Source organism: Protopterus annectens, chromosome 2.part0 (genome assembly GCF_019279795.1).
Source record: "Protopterus annectens isolate FY-2018-M chromosome 2.part0, PAN1.0, whole genome shotgun sequence".
NCBI classification, from domain to species: Eukaryota; Metazoa; Chordata; order Ceratodontiformes; family Protopteridae; genus Protopterus; species Protopterus annectens.
In genome coordinates this window covers 1,589,981,365-1,589,999,606 of record NC_056728.1, presented here as the reverse complement: position 1 = coordinate 1,589,999,606, position 18,242 = coordinate 1,589,981,365, and the positions used below count along the sequence as shown (strand labels likewise).

Below are 18,242 nucleotides of genomic sequence, written 5' to 3'. Positions count from 1 at the left end.
GGAACCCTCAGGCTTAAGTAAACCTCTCAAAATAAGTTTATTTTTTCTTTCCTGCAGGACTCTGGGGCTGAAGCCATGGCATACAGCACAAGAGTCCTGCAGGTGTAAAGGTCCCAGGCAGTAGACACAAGAAGTGTGACCGTCTGTCAGAGACATTTTCTGACAGCACGAGTCACACTTCTTGAAGCCTGAGACCTTTGAGTCTTTAGACATTATAGAAGAAGTGTAACCACACACACACACACACAGTCAAACACACTGATTACACCCTATACAAGTTTAACTCAAAAATTAAACTCACTATCAAAGTTTTTTGAGAAAAAACACACACACACCACTAGGGGAAGGAAAAAAGGCCCGAAGGCCCGAGGGAAGAACTTATAAGTTCTTTGTGGAAAAGGGGATAATAGAAGAGAAAAGGGTCAAAATCCACTAAACTAAGGGAAATAACTGTAAAGAATTAAACTAAAGGGGTTTAAGTAGACTAAAAATTACTCTACTATAACTCACCAAGAAGCCGGTAGAAACCACACACCTCGATCGCTGTAGCGGCAAACGAGATCTGAGGTAACTCACGCCTAGCATTGTGGGATATAAGGGGAGCCTCGAGCCGGTGGAACCAACTCTCGAGCTTTTAGAGTGGCCGAGTCGGAGCCGAGGTCGGCTCCGAACCCATCCAGCAAGAATGAAGGCGAGATAGACAACTTAACATCAGCCCTTTCAAAAGCCAAAAACACAGCGTCAGTGGGACCAGATGGTGTCCCAGGCTGCGTCTTGCACGAACTACAGAACGAACTAACCCACCCCCCCACCTAAACACGCTGTTCAACCTCAGCCTCTCCACAGGCTACGTGCCCAGAGAATGGCACACAGCAACAGTTATTCCTCTCCACAAAGGAGGGGCCACAATTGACCCTGGTAACTATCGCCCCATAAGCCTGACTAGCCTGGTCTGCAAGGCTATGGAGTGCATCATCATGGAACTCATTAACAAAGACATTGGGAACCTCCAAACACTTGACCTGACCCAGTTTGGCTTTGTTAAGGGCAGATCATGCCTACTAAACCTGGTTGACTTCTTCGAGACAGTCACCAAGGCCATAGATGAGGGAAAGGTGGTTCACACAGCCTACCTTGACCTCGCCAAGGCTTTCGACACCATTCCCCACTCTGGTATTACAGACAAACTCACCAGCCTGAACATAAACCACTACGTCATGAGATGGGTTGCCAACTGGCTTACAGACAGAATTCACATGATAAGAATAGCGGCTCCAGGTCCAGGTCAGACTCTAAACCAGTCACAAGTGGTGTCCCGCAAGGCTCGGTCCTGGGACCGCTACTGTTCGGCATATACTTCTCAGAATACAGGCAAACAGGAGGACTACGGCTAACCAAGTTCGCCGATGACTGCAAAACGGGAGCCATAATTGACTCTCTGGCTGACACGGACATCCTCCAAAAGGGCCTTACTGAGACGGACACCTGGTGACAAAGTCATGGCCTCAAGCTAAATGCCAAAAAATGCATAGTCATCCCGTTTGGGAAAAACAAAACATCCACGAATTACCACATAGGTGGCAGCCCCCTTATTACAGAAGGGGTAAGAAGAGATCTGGGGACCCAGGTAGATAGTAATCTCTCCTTTGACAATCATATTGCCAAAGTAGTTAGGAAATCCTTCTACATGGCCCATCTAATTACTAAAGGGTTAGCATCTAGAAATAAAGAGGTTATAGTGCCCCCTCTACTCATCACTCATTAGACCCATCATAGAGTACAATGCCCCATTTGGGATGTACCTCTCAAGACACTTCAACAGCTGGAAAGACCATAAAAGTACCTCACCAAGAGGATTACTGGCCTCAAACATATGTCCTATGCAGCCAGACTGAACAAACTCCGGCTGTATTCAGTGGTATATCGCTTACTCAGAGGTGATCTCTGCCTGATTTACAAAGCCATGTCCAACTCAGAATTGATGGACATGCTCCACCTAAAGAAATCCAAGCCACTGCGAGCCACACGCTCTAGTGAGCTAAACCTCGCCACAACAATAAATAGAACACGCTGGAGGGATAGATTCCTGTCACAGAGACTCCCCATGCTTTGGAACAAAATTCCTAACTACATTAGGCAGAGCCCCTCGCTAACACTCTTCAAGAGAAACCTTGACAAGTGGATGGGTAACAGAAAATACACCCCTGGGATCACTTCATTGGCTCTGCTTGATGGAGGATCAGTTAATTAATCAATGGGGTGACGAAAGCCGACACACTCTGGCTAGGCTTATAAATGCCCTTGGGCAGATAGCCTACCTAGTACCTACCTATGAACCTCAGACAGGCCATAGGAAAGTTACTCACACAAATTTTGTAAAACCAAAAAAACACTAACCCTGAATGAGTGCTGGTTATGTTGTTGCCACCAACTAGAAAACATTTTCCATTTGCTAATATATGACTTTCTATTAGCAGGATTTCTTGCCTCCATCAGTACCTGCTGCATATTCTCAGAAAATAGGCACCTATGTGGTATTATGACCCTATCATCCAGGCATTTAGATGAAGTTGTTTGTGGTCAGTATGCATCATAAAACCCTGCACTTGTATGAGTAGATCCAGTTTGTGACGAAACTTGTGGTAACTGCCCCTGCCAATTCCAAAAGAAGGGAAAACACTGTTGCCTGGGCCAGAAGGGAATCGCCACAGTGGCATTAGGGGAATCCTTCTAAATGTTCAGAAGTACTTTGTATATCGGTAGAAAGAGTGGAAAAACATATAGGAACATTCCTCCTGTCCAAGGAAAAGATTAGGCATGTCCTCCAGACCTTCTTGAATGAATTCCTTGAGCACAATTTTATCAGCTAGTTGTTCAGAGAGGGGACAAAAAGGTCTGCTTGAGGAACTCCCCACAAATGAATCAATTCTTGGAAGATCTCCATCTAGTTTCCATTCGTGAGGGCCTGTCTTTGTCCCGCTCAGCTTGCCCAACACACAGTTTTGCTCTGATGGAATGCAGAAAGCCTGTAAAGCTACATTTCAAGCTAACATGACTAGTCTGCATAGAAGGGAACACCTGTCCAGCCCTTGCTTGTTTATGCATCACATCACTGTGGTATTGTCCATAAAAACATGAAGTGATAGTGGGGGGGGGGCAATTCAGAGAACTGAGTGGTTTAATAAAGGCAAGCATGTCTTTTATATTTATGTGCTTGTGTCTACCTTTGTTGTTCCAGATACTTTTAACTTTTATTCCCCTTAACACTGCTCCCTAAGCAAAGTCCAAAGCATCCATGCTAAGTGACTGATTTGGAAGAGGAGGGAAGTCCTAGATTCATGGATATTTAATGTCTCTGCCAAGCGATTTCGCTTCTCATAAATCCCAGAAATGGAATCTGAAGTGATAATGGATGCTGCTCCTGAGACCAGAGAGACTTCAGATACCATTACATGCTTCTCATGTGGAGCCTATTACATGCTTCTCATGTGGAGCCTATTACATGCTTCTCATGTGGAGCCTATTACATGCTTCTCATGTGGAGCCTATTACATGCTTCTCATGTGGAGCCTATTACATGCTTCTCATGTGGAGCCTATTACATGCTTCTCATGTGGAGCCTATTACATGCTTCTCATGTGGAGCCTATTACATGCTTCTCATGTGGAGTCTATTACATGCTTCTCATGTGGAGTCTTGCCAAAGGTATCATGAGAATCATAGATGCCATAAGCTCCAGAATCCTGAGGTATTCACTTACAATGACCAACATCTCAGTGGAAAATCCCTGGAAGAGATCTAAATATAGATTTATTTATTTCCTACTGAAGAAAAGTTCTTTGCACTGAGGTGTCTAGCAGACACCCCAGGAACACAGTCCTGTATCATGGAGTCAAAAAAAGACTTTTGAATATTCTTTTGTAATCCCGGTTTGAATAGGAGATCTGTCACCCAAGTGAGATTTCTGTCACTTTGAAAAAGATTCTGCAAAGATAAACAAGTCTTCTAAATATAAAGAACACCAATATCATGTAGCCTGCAATATGCTGTAATTTGGAACAAGTCAATATGTGAACACTCTTGGAGCAGTGAAAAGCCATAAGGGTAAGGCACAGAACTAAATGTAATCCAGACACACAAAATCTTAAGAAACATCTGAAGTCTGGATGGATAGGAATGCAATAAGAGCCTTTTAAATCAAAGGTTACAAAAAAAAATAAATAAAATGAGGAAGAACTGGTACGGAATTGTGAAGTGAAAGCATTTTAAATACAAGCATTACCACAAACCGGTTTAGGAAAGAAAAGGTCCAAAACTGGTATCCTGGTATTTTCTTTCTTTGGCACTAGAAACATTCTTGAATAGAAACTCTTCCCAGCTTGGATGGAGGAACTGTTTCTATTACCCCCCTGAGAAAGCATGTGGTGCAGGACAGAAAGGAACAGAAGGATTTGGTCTGGTGGATGTGGAATTTATTATTTTTTTTTTATGGAATAATTCCCTGGAAAGGAGAGATTTCTTACCACTCCCATCTGTAACCTGGTTGAATCAGTCTCAGAGTCCATGTTTCTGAAACAATCGGTTGCTAAAGACAGAAATGGAGAATCAGACTTTCTGGAAGGGATAAGGGATTGCCAGGGTAGAAGGGGAATCAAGATCCCTTATATTATTCGTTCTGACTTATCTGACTGTTCTTTGTTATGGGGGGGTCCTGCTTTCTTTTTGGAATTTATTAAACATCTGCTTACCAGCATTTTGCTGAGACTGGTTGTTCTATTTCTTATCAAAATTGGATGGGGTAGCAGAAGAACCCCTGGAAAGTTTACAGGAGGGGCACAGAAAAATCTGAAAGATTTACTTAGAAGATAAACCTTGTCATTACATTTTTTGATAAATTCTGCAGCAGAGGATCCAAAAACTAAACTAACCAAATGAGAACTTAATTTTATTTTTTTAATCCTTGGGGAGGTTCTGAAAATGCAGCCAGGCAAACCTCCTCAACACAGTACCAGGGCAACAGCCCTGGAAGTAGTATCTACAGAGTCAAACACATTTTAAACAAAAAGTGACTTGAAAGCTAGAAGAAACTAAACCACACAAAGCAAATTTTCCTCACAGGAAGGAACTGCAAACAAAAACATTCCACATTGTTTAACAATTAGTCACAAACTTTAGCATTTGAGCCTAGCAGTTTTACATTAAAAATTAGAGTTGCAAAAGTGTACCCTTCCTAAAGTTAATCGTTTTGCCATCCTTGTCAGAAGGGGAAGGATTTGAAACAACAAAATGCTTGGCAACAGGACTTCCAAGATTGCTGCACACTGACCAACTTTATTTCAACTCCTCCAGAGTGAAAAAAAAAACTGAGAAATAAGAGCTAGTAATAGTCAGCCTGAGTAAAATTCAGTTAATGACTAGGAAGTACACTGCCTGGATGCCAGAAAGTAGAAATTTAAAGAACCTCAAAAAAAATTTAACCAGAAAAAATGAAGAAGAAAAAAAAAAACAAACAGTGGCTGGGAAGAATCCTGCAGCTGTCAAGAAAAAAAAAAAAGAGTTCAAGTTTTAGCTTTGGTAAAAAAATGGCTTCCAGTAATTTACAGGAAAAAACTAAATCAAATGTGCTCAGAGGTGACTGAAAAATGGAACAATGAAGGAGTATATCAACTCAAGTAACAAAAAGTTGGAAAAAATAGACGTTTTAACTAGCTATTCAGATGAACTGATAAAACTGCAAAAAACAGGCTTGAAATGAAGAAAAGGCGGGCTGAGATAGAGTCTTCTCAAGAACATCTGTTTCAAAAATTAGAAAGTTAGAAATCATAACACGCAAAGAAAACTGGAAGAAAAAACAGTATTAATATTATGAAAGCACAAATAATCAGCTGGACTGGTTTTCCACAGCAGGATTTGTTAACTGAAAGGGCACATCAAGTGTATGCTCCAAGCCCAGCCATGAGAAAGCAACCAAGACCTGTATTAGGAAAGCTGCAATCATACCAGAAGAAAGTTGCTTGTGACAAAACTATGGCAAAAGAGAAAAATATTTAAAAAATGGGGACAGCTTAGTGTTTGTGGAAAATGACTATTTACACCAGGAAGAAGAGAAACAAATTGATCCCAGCAATCAGGGCATGTTGACAGGCAGGTGTGCGATTCAAGTTGTTGTATCAAGCTGTCTTCAAAATATTTTTTTTTCTGGAGGATCAAAGACAGTTTCTAATGCAGAACAAGCCAAGGAGGAAAAAAAAATATCCAACAAAAAGTGAGCCAGCAAACAGAAAGGGACTCTGCTTCTCTTTGTTCTGACAATAAGGCTGATAGAGAGACTATGCAAGTAAAACCTTTTCCAATATTTCAAAGAAAAATGCTTGAGAGACCGAAAAAACACAGAAGATGACTGAAGAAGTTGGCTGGAAGAATCAGAAGTTCCTAGGACTTGAGTCAGAGTCTTGTGTTTGGAGACAGAGATGAACAGGAAGAAGACCAGCAACAATCAAATTAGTGAACAAAAGTGAGTCTATAAGGCAATCACATTTGTGAAATATGGCTTTGCAAGAAAAAGTGTCTGAGAAAGGCTCAATTCTACTGACTTCATTAAATGTGTTTGTGTGGACTGTAAAGCTTATACCCCACTTTATATCATTAATGTTTAAAAGGACATGGAAAGGGGAAAAGACAGCTGTAAGTAAAACAATTTTGCTCTTTTTAGTATTTGTATAAAACATTTCATGACATAAAAAATAAGTTATGTATTCACCATAACTTTCCATTGGTGTTGTCCATTTTCATTCTTCCTCAACTGATGAATTTGGATCGGATTCCTTATATCCGACTGAGCCGTTGCTAAAGCTTGTGGCAACCTGAAACTCTCGAGCTTCTCCCTTACTCACAATGCATCAACCCCAATTACCTCAAATCTTGTTCGCTGCTTAGAAAAGTAAAAGATGGAAATCATTATGGAGAAGCTGTATCTGAAGCCTTTATATAAATAATGATAAAGCATGTGTACCCTATATTACTCATTCTTCCAGAAGCCTTAAGGATGGGGGTTGGTGGAACAGGAGTTGAGGAAGAATGAAAATGGACAACACAGTTGGAACATTATAGTGAGTATATAACTTCTTTATCTGAGGTTGTCAACTTTCATTCTGTCCTCAACTGATGGGACAGAGTCTCCAGCTACCTAATTTCCAGGGTGGACTCAAGAAAGGGTATTCCTGAGCACAACCGAACCAAAAGATGCTCTTCCTCTGGAGACCAGCTCTAACTTGTAATGTGCAATAAATGTAAGGGGAGTAGGCCAAGTAGCTGCTGCACAAATATAATCTATGGACATTCTGGATTGAAATAACTTGCCATGGATCAAGTAGGATGAGCACAAATGTTTTTGTCAGAGTTATCCCCAATTTGTTATACACAAAGGAAATGCAGTTTGTTATCCATTTAGACATTGTAACTTTGATAACTGGTTTACCCAATGTGGGTTCTGTAAAAGAAACAAACAGCTGATCCGATTTTCTGAAGTCCTTAATCCTACGCAAGTAAAAATGCAACTGCCTGTGAACATCCACGGGTAGAGCATATTCACCTTTGTTAGAAAATTTAGGGAAGAATACAGACAAATTAATAGACTGATTAATATTGGATTCTGACACTACCTTTGGAAGGAATGATGCATTGGTATGCAAGGTCCATACCTCTCAACTACACCAAATTCCCCATTTTTTTTAACTGTTTTGAGGGCAAAATAATGGGGTGCCACGAATTTCCACGTGGCCCCCTCAATTCCCGATTTTTTTCCATTTTTTTTAATATTTATTTCTAAGTTTAAATAATGGATGATGTCACCACAAATCGCCAGCGTATACTACAACGTGCGTGATGACATTTGCTTCGTGAAGCAGAGGACTGCCTGTCAGCCTGGTTCAGACTGTGTCTGTAGTTTGAATGAAGTAAGATTAGCAGCAGCAGGCAATGAGCGAACTCAGCAGACTCTAGATCGAGCTGTACTAGCCCATACTGTGTGCACAACTTCTGCAGAAGTCAGTTGAGTCCACCCCACTGGCCATCTACCCATGTCTGCAGTAGCACTACACTAGTTAGCAGTTGAATGGATATTATGGATTCCTCCTAAGTCAGGATGAGAAGATGTGCTTTCTTTCTTTCTCTGGCAGCTCGACCTCCTGCAGTAAGTAAAAATACTAAAAAATAATAAAAAAAAAGCGGGTGTTACGCATATATCGCAAACATTTTTATTTTGTACTCTGCATTTTGCATAATCGCATTTGGGCAATAAAAATCTGCTATGCAGCTCACCTTGTTCAGATGTTGTACTACTGTTAAACCCTGGTACAGGTGTAACGTACCACAGTGAATCCAAAAAACTGAAAGTGGTAAATCATAAACTGCAAAACTCAAAAGGTGCCGGGAACTGATTAAATATAAATTAATCGAAATGCACTAAATCAGTTCGTTTTTCAATTCATTTATGTTTAGTCATTTCCCCGGCTCCTTTGAGTTATACCACAATATGCGTAGTTTCTTTAAACTTTTTTTTTTTTCAGTACCAGCCTGAGCACATTCACTGAATAATTCCCTCTACTGGTACTTCATGGGCAGCAGCACATCTAGGAGTTCAGCATGCTAATGCTATACTGTCTACAACAACTACCTCTGAACAGGAAAAAAAAAACAAGCTTGCTTGGCTATAAGTAACATGATCGTGGTGGGGTTGGGTTTGGGCTTAATACTTGTACTTGATTTTGCAGAATCATGACAGGAACCATCAGCTGCAACAGTTCTGAGTTTGAAGATGAGAACCGGAAATGCACAAAGTAATGAAACAAGAAATGTTATTACTGCTCTTATTAAAGGAGAAAAAAAATGACAGTAGTACTGTAGTAGCTATAAAGACAGAAAATGGCATCAGTTTACATTTACAGCTGTCCTTGTGAAGAGTTAAACACGGCCACCCTAGCCTCTGGGAACCTTTAAAATACAACGTTCCTTTGTCTGCTACACCGTATGCTTCACTGGAACTTCCAATTGCAGCAGATGTTGCAACTAATATTTGACATTTATTGCAGGTGCAGAATGAGCAGATTAACTGGAGCAGACCAGAATGTCTGTGTTCTGTATTTTATAACCTGATCCTGTGCAATATTACATTCTTTACAAGGGAAATAGCTTGCCCCTTTTGCTTATTTTAAAATTAGTTTAGAGTTAAAAGTAGAGGATTAAGGCTATGATGAGCTGTTAAACTACTACTTCTGGTGTAGGGTTTAATAAAGTCATTTAACATGGGATATGCTATTCAGTGGTCTAAGGACTGTATATCTAGTAGCTACCTTTTAACCTATGAACATCATGTTTTGTTAACTCTTCAAAGTCTGATGCAAGAGCAAGACACATTATGTTAAGAGTGGTATAAGCCTGAGTTTCACAAGAAACAACTCTGTATAATAAAGGTTATTTTTGTCTTTTGGCAGGATCTATGATATTCAGGTGCTAATACATAGCAACTTTACTGCCTGCATGAAGGCATCGTATTATTTTAGCTCAAATCAAATAATCACTGGTGAATTTGTATTCTAGAGTTTACCTAAAAATTCAGGTTAGGTGATGGTGTTTTAACTTTTTACATTTATGCTTTTGTGCCATTGTTAAAGTTCTTAGAATTCTTGTTGTCTCCTGGTATCTTTTGAACTTTTTTTTTTTTTGTCATGGGGATCCTGATTACAGTTTACACAAAAATTAAGACAAAATCTTTATGTTAACTGCTGCTGTAAAGAAACTGGAGATCCGTTTGCTTGTTTTAGGCCTCACTGGCTAAACTTAATATCTTGAAAGCATAATAAGAATCTATATCTTGAAAGTATAAAGGGTCCATTTCCTACTAATGTAGCATGTGCACCTGTTTAGGATGATTGGATGTAATCCTTGCAAATCAGGGGAGAGTTGGGAAAGTAGTTAATGAAATGCAACAGCAATCAGTAACTAGTAATGTATTTGTGGGTGTTATGAGTGAATGAGTTACTGTTGTCATGCATAACTGTCATTAAACACTGCATGTACATACTTGTAGACATGGGGCCATATTTTGGTTGCCTGTTCAGTTTGCTTTTGAAAGTTGGTATCTCACAATTCCATCGGAGTAGGCAAGGTTACATAACTGTGTATGTAAATTTTATGCTAATCAATGTACAGATTTGTACATATTTTTCATGGGCCTTTGCCCAGATTTTTGATGCTTTCAGGTTGAGAGGTATGGCAAGGTCACCCAGTCCCTATGCAAAATCACGTATGGGGATTTTGAGAATGCTTGGATCTCAGAAATTCTTCTGGCTGAAGTAATGGCTACTAAGAAAATTGTCTTCCATGAAAGATATTTAACATCACACATAGCTGCAGGCTCAAATGTGGGTTGAGTAACGTATTGCAGCACTAAATTCGGTTCCCAAGGAGTAGGATCTTTAAATGGAGGCCTTAAGAGTTGCATGCCTCTTAAAAATGCTTTGCTTAACTTAGGAGATGCTACTGACAAACCACCTATTTCAACATGAAAATTTGATATTGCTGTTAACTGTACATTAACTATGGAATAACTAGCTCCTTCATCAACAGATGTGATAGAACAGATATTGTTGTATGTGGGCTGTAAAAGGTTTAATGTCATGTTTTTGAGACCAAAAAACAATCTTTTCCATTTGCTGGATATTAGTTTCCTGGTAGAAAGTTTATGGGAAGACAACACAATATGCCGGACAAGGGAAGACAGCATTGATTGTCTAGCTATTAATGGAATTGGAGAAACCAGTCAGCCAGAGGTTTACAATTTATGCCTGTCGGATGAGAAAGGAGGTCTGCGGTTGGTTCCAGAGCACAAGGAGGTTGAATCAGATGAGGCCAAAGGTAGGAAAGCAAAATCTGTCAAGGCCAATAAGTGGCAACGAGGATGACCTTGTTCTTCAAACTGGTAGCTTTCTGAAGGAATTTGGAAATTAATGGAATGGGAGGATATGCTTATAGGAGACCGGGGGGGGGGGATAGTGAAGTACAGTATCCCTTGGAGATTCCCCCTCTGGGGGGTTAGGGCAAAGTAGCTGCTGCATTTGTTGTTCAGGGGGAGTCAAATAGATCGCAGCAAGGCCGACAGAAGATCTTGCCTACAATTTTCCTGTTGAGGGACCATTCTTGGGGTAGAAGAATGCACCTGCTCAATTTGTCTGCCATCACATTGGATTTCCATGGAATTTCTCCTATAAACTCTAGGTTCTGGGTAGGTTGTAGATGAGATTTCTCGTAGTTTATGCTTATCCTGAGAAGAGAGAGCAAGTCTGGAGAACCAGTTCCTTTGTCAATATGAATTTATGCCTGGTTGGAACAGAAAAGATACAAGTCATCTAAGTATGGAAACACTCGGAATCCCTGCAATCTGAGATTAGCTGCCACTACTGCCATGCATTTGGTAAACACCCTGGGGGCTGTGGTGAGTTCCAAAGGGCAGTGCTCTGAATTGGTAATAACTGGCTCCCAGCCAGAAGTGTAAATACCGTCGGGACCGTCTTTTCATCTTTATATGATAGTACATCCAGTCATCCTTGCCAAAAAAAAAAGGGGAGAATGGACTGAACCATGACCATCCAAAATTTGGTTCTTTGAACTGTCTTGTTTAGTTTGGTGAGATCCAGCATTGGTCTCCAATTCCGTTTTCTTTGCCACCAACAAGAACCTCGAGTAAGTTCCAGTTCTGTAAGTTCTGGCAATACCTCTTGGAAGACTTTTCTAGCATCTTTTTGTTTGAATTGCTGCTTGTTCCCTCTGACTGTGTGGAACATTGGGGATTTTTCTTGAGACTGGAGGTGGAAGGGGAAAAAGGGTAGTTATATATCCTCTGTGAATAATCCTCTGCACCAAAGTATCTTTGTTATATCTAGCCAGGCTCTCTGGTGCAGGGATAATTGTCCCCTGACTACCTACAGAGGTGGGCAATCGGGTCTCCTAAAGGACCCTGAGACTTTTTGAACCATATTTTCCAACCACCTCACTGATTCTTGGAAAAGGTTAATTTGGGGGTCGAAAAATGTACGTCCATAGAAGGCAGGGTCTTTTTATCCTTTTCACACCTGAACAAAGTGTCCTTTACCTTGGGGCCAAATAAAGACATTCCATCAAAAGGGACATTCTGTAAAGAATGCTCAAGAGTATGGCTAGACCAGGTCTTTTTGATGGAGCAGCAAATGAGATCTGAGGTAATTGGGGTTGTTGCACTGTGAGTAAGGGAGAAGCTAGAGAGTTTCAGGTAGCCATGAGCTTTTGCAATGGCAGAGTCAGATCAGAGGGATTGGATCCGGACCCATCAGTTAAGAACAGAAAGAAAAGTGACATCAGATATTCATATTATATATGGGAAAGCAGTTTTGCATAGTGTGGAGTCAGGAATATTTTAAATGAGTGGTGGAATCTTTCCAGTGACTGTTATACATGTCAAAAACAATAAAATAAAGAGGGAACAGATCATTACTTCTCTCGCAAAGGCAAAAAATACAGCCTCCATGGGACTGGATAACATCCCAGGCTGCATCCTACGTGAACTCAAGCAGGAACTTGCAGCACCATTAGGCACCCTAGTTAACCAAAGCATGGGTACTGGCTTCGCCCCAGCTGAGTGGAGGACAGCCACAGTCATCCCTTTAGACAAAGGTTGAGCATCCACCGATCTGGGAAATTATAGATCTATCAGCCTAATTAGCCTGATCTGTAAGCCCATGGAAGGGATTATCATGGACCTCATTAACAAGGACATTGTGGGATCAAGTGTTTGGAGGTTGCCACAGTTTGGCTTTGTCAAGGGGAGGCCATGTCTGCTGAATTTGGTTGACTTCTTTGAGACGGTTACTAAAGCCATGGATGAGGGGAAGACTGTTCACATTGCCTACCTTGACCTGGCCAAAGCCTTGGACACTATTCCCCACTCGGGCATAATATATAAACTCTCTCTACTAGGCATCAAATCCTTTGTTACCAGATGGGTAGCAAACTGGCTCACTGACAGAACTCACATAGTCAAAATAGGGGAAGCCACCTCAAGCAGTAGTCTCGTAACAAGCGGCGTACCTCAGGGTTCGGTCTTGGGGTCTCTTATTTGGCATATACTTTTCTGAGGTGCAGGCCAAAACCAGTGGGCTATGGCTGATCAAGTTTGCAGATGACTGCAAGGTGGGTGTTGTCATCAGTTCCCCTAGTGATGTGGACATCCTCCAAGAGGGTCTCACTCGGACAAATGACTGGTGCCAGAAACATGGCCTCAAGATGAATACCAAAAAATGCATCATCATCCCCTTTGGGGAGAGTGACATCCCCACAAATTTTCACATTAACAACAATGTCCTAAGCACGCACTCAGTCGTGAGGGATTTGGGTACCCAGGTTGATAGCAACCTGACTTTTGGCCACCATGTTGCTTCCGTTGTACGGAAAGCCTTCTACATGGCCCACCTCATAAGCAAGGGCATCTCATCCAGTGTCAAGGAGGTCATAACATCCCTACATTCTTCCCTTACAAGGCCCATTATTGAGTACAACACCCCTTTCGACATGTACCTCGCAAAGCATATGCAGCAGCTGGACAGACCACAGAGGTTCTTCATCAGAAGAATCCAGGGCCTCAAACATCTACCATACACAGATATCCCTATCCCTCTACTCAGTTTCATACAGACTCCTCAGAGGTGACCTCTGTCTGGTATACAAGGTGATCACGGACCCCACCTTGATGGGATTGCTGCATATCCCCAAGTCAAGCTCCACTCAAGTAACCCACACACTCGGCCTCAATAAGACTTGCTGGCAGGACAGATGTGTGCCCCAGAGACTCCCGCATCTATGGAATAGACTCCCTCTCTACATCAAGCAGAGTACCTCTTTACCCCTTTTTAAGTACAACCTGGATAACTGGATGGGAAACAAGAAAATATACCCCTGGGATTCCACCCATTTCCCTGCTGGACAGGGGCATCTAGTGCCGATTTGTCTAAACACGGGCTAAACTCTTGGCTAGGCTTATAAGGGCCTCAAGGCCAATAGCCTAGTAACCTCCTATGATCCTATAAGCATTTTCTTAGCTTTAAGATACAAGAACTGGGATCTCTTAACAAGAGAAGAAAGGCTGGACAAAAGCAGGTTTAATCTTTAATGTGCGTGATCTTGGTCTACTGGGGTGGTGTGTAAAAGCACGCTGATTAAATTATATGTAGAAATAAGATATTTTCTCTTATTTTATAAGGGTGAATGCCCTGATTAATGTCTTTGGCTTAAGCTATAAACAAGTTAGAAGCAAGTAGGCTTGAAAAATAAGGCAAAATGATGACACCATGAAAAATGGCATACATCTGCAAAGACATTAGCTCCCCCCCATTTGCAAATTTTCAGTGGGAATCAAGAAGTCTGCAGCTGAAGGCAGCTGTACAGTCAATTCTGAGTAAAATTTATGAAGATTTATTGCTAGCTACTTTTTCATGGAGATGAGCTTTCTGCAGGTACAGGCAATTAATCTTGACAGTTCCGAGTATTCTTTGCTGAGGGAAATGCAAAATTTAAAATGGTCAATAGCAAGCAGTACAGCGAAAAATAAAGTTTGAAATTACAGGGAAGTAAGTAGGAGATAGTAACCTATCTAACAGCCTTTATACTTTAATGCATTTAATAGAACAGTGTCCAATTTAGTTTTATTTAAAATATAGACAGTGCACTTTTTCTTAGGGATAAAATGTTTTCTAAAAGCAAACAAGCTGTTTTTTTAACATCTGGGAGGGAAATAGAGCTACAAAAAGAATAGACAGCAATCAGTGTAAGTGGCAACATAGGCTGCAGTGTGCTCTTTAGCATGGCTAACCTTAATTTGGGGTCAGGTTATATCTGTGGGTGCAGCTGCAAATTTGGTGCAATTGTTCCTAAGCAGAGGTATTTTGAACATGTAGACAGTTTTGTGAGTTTGTTCTAAGTTAATAGGGATACGGGTGTTCTGAAAGTGTATTCAATTTTTTTGTTTGAGGGTTTTCGTGAAAACAAAATGTCTTGAAAAATGGAACACGAGATCAAAAGGGAATGAGAAGAAACAAACGAATAAAAGATTAGCTTGCCAAACATTAGTGTGCGCATGTAATGTAAATGATAGACATTAACAAAAAATGACATGTATAATAAGTGGAAATAATAGCTTTTTATCAGAATGGCTATGCTATCCATTTTGTCTTGGAATGTGAATGGCTTTACAGGAATGGACAAACAAGGAAAGAATACTGAATTACATTAAGAAATGCAAAGCGCAAACAGTAATGCTGCAGGAAACGCATTTGGAAAGAAATAACCATGGGAATTTCAAAAAAGAAAGGATTTCAGGATGGATATTCAGGAGTATTTGTATTAAGTGCTCGAGAGGATCAATACTGGCAGAAGAGGGAATAAAAGGACAGTAATGGTAGATTTGTGGTACCAAAGGGATATTGGCAAGGGAGGAGAATCACACTGGCATGTTTTTATATTCCACCAAAAACAGTTTATGGAGCTTAACATTTTTTTGGAGAAATAATCAGCTTTCAGTAGGCAATATTACTTGTAGGTGAAGACTGGAACTTGATTTGCAATAGTGAAGTAGCATTGAATAGACGTAGAAAGGCAAATATAACAAAATATGGTAGATTTCTGAAGAAATTTATGAAAGTATTTGGGATGGAAGACATGAATTCCGTAATTGGAACTTGGACAGAATTTGCATATTATTCCCCAAGGCACAATAACTGAACTACACTAAAACGAAATTATATTTTGCAGGAACATGTGCATTTAATTAAAAGCTTTAACACAAGTCCATTAACTATTATAGATCCTAAACCAATAAAACAAAATAAAAATGCAGGGTAAAGAAGTAAAAATGAGACATGCTAGTGCTTTCCCACCTACTTATCAAAAGATACGAATTTAAGGAATAGGTAGTGAAAATTATTCAATCGTTATTATGGAAGACGGAAATATCTTCAGAAGTTACAGCTAGTAAGTAGAATAAAATGAACATGGAGTTTAAACATAGTGTAGAAATAAAAGAGAAAGATATATGGTTAAGAAGTAATAGGAATTACTTAGAAGGGCTGACAAAGGTGAAGTACTGCAAAATAAGGGGAAATCTCACAGAACAAAAAGCGCAAATACAGAATGCTAAAGAAAAATAAGGGAGCACCTGGATAAGAGGTTAAGCAACTATTTTTTGATAACTCCAGAGCACAATTTTGTAATAAATAAAGCCGCGGTGGTGCAGTGGTAGCGTTGCCTCACAGCAAGAGGTTCTCCCGTTCGATTCTCGGCTGGAGCGCCTTCTGTGTGGAGTCTGCATATCTTCCCCACGGTCGAGTGGCGTTCAAAAGACATGCGTAGAATGGGGTGCCTTCGCTGAAGGTTGGGCATTGAGCTGGCACCTTGGCACCCGTAAAAAAATCTACTACCAATCATTAGCGGACCGGAGTTCCACTGTGGCAACCCCTAACCGGGAAAAGCCAAAAGAAAAAAAACAACAACAACATGAAAATTTGTAATAAAGCAGAGAAATGTGGAAATGAAGAAAGAGCACAAATGAAAATATTAATGGAAGACTTAATTATGCCAAGGTTAGAGGTAGATGAGGTTCAATAGCTAAGTCAAAAAAGGAGGAGACAAGATAAAAATGGTGCTGTGTAATCAATCTTCAGGAAAGTCTCCATGAACAGATGGTATTCTTGTGGAATTCTGGAAGGGGTTAGTCCACAGATCAACCCTATCTTTATGAAAAACAATGTAAAGAGGTTTTGCTGAGACAGTCTGAAGTTCAGATTTTTTTTTGCTGAAGTTATAGTTACCAAGAAGACAATCCTCCATGATAGAAATTTTAGATCACATTTATCTGATGGTTAAAAGGGTTTTTGAGGTTTCAGCAGAAAAATGCCTTTTATAAATGCTTTGCACAATCTGGAGGAAGCCAGAAAAAGGGAGTTATTACTCTTACGGAAATTAAAAAATTGCTGCCAACTGAAGTTTAATTGTAGAGAAACTGGTCCCCTGTTTAAAAAGAGAGTTGGCAGAAAAAGAAGACTAGCAAAAGATGGTGCAGAGAAGGGGCCGATGTCCTCGTTAGCCCAAACAGAAAATAGTTTCCATCTGCTTCTATAGACTTTCTAGGTAGAATGTTTTTGAGAAGCCAAAATAATGTCATGAACTGGGGAAGACAGCCTGGACTGTAACTATTATTGGAAGTGGAGAAACCATGTGGTTAATCTGAGGGAGTGAAGACTGGGATGTTGAATCTCTGATGGTAGAGAAAAGAGATCTCAAGTACGCTCCAGTATCCATGAAGGATAATGAAGATGAGACTGTAGAAAGAAAGGGGAACTACATTTGCCGAGGCCAGGAGGTGGCGATGAGGATTACAGAGCTCTTCTGCCTGTTTACTTTCTGTAAGAATTTTGGAATCCGGGGAAAAGGAGAATAAGCATAAAGCAAACCTGAGGGCCAAGCGTGATCAGAGCATTTCTCTGCGACTCCCCTTGGGGGGGGGGGGTGTCAGAGCAAAATATATTTGCTGCATTTGCTGTCGAAAGGGGTGGCAAAATGGTTGCAGCAAGGTTGGCCCCAATGCCTGAAGATCATATTCACTACTGACTGATTGAGAGACCACTTGTGAGACATCAGAATGGATCGGATTAGTTTGTCCACCAGAACGTTGGTTTTCCCCAGATGTGCATTGCAATAAGGAAGCAGTCTAATGAGATTGCCTATTTCCACACTTTCATGCCTTCTCTGGACAGGGGATAAGATAGAGTTCCTCCTTGCTTGTTGATATACCAGACTACAGACATTCTCCATCTGAACTGGAGTAATCCTCAAGGGAAGAGCATCTTGAAATGCCTGCAACACTAAAAGGACAGCTCTCATCTCTAGGACACTGATATGCAATTTGGTTTCTTGGAGTGACACCATGCCTTGGACTGTTCTTCCCCAAGAAATGCCCCCCCACCCCAGTTGGGAAGTGTCTGTGGTCACTGTGGCGAATGGATTCAGAAGAACAAACCTTCTGTCCAGAACCAGATTGAACTGTATCCACCAGCGAATGTGAGGCTTACAAACTGGTGTGAGCTTTACTTGAAAAGACAGGGGTTGATGTAGAATGGACCACTGTGCAGCTAAAGTCCATTGGATAATTCGCATAAAGAAGT

At 40.7% G+C, this 18,242-nt stretch overlaps 1 protein-coding gene across 1 annotated transcript in view; it reads right to left on the bottom strand.

Moving 5' to 3' along the window:
* The window catches only part of LOC122793550 (caltractin), a 276,068-nt gene that overhangs the window by 146,392 nt on the left and 111,434 nt on the right, over nucleotides 1–18,242 (bottom strand). The window lies entirely within an intron of this gene.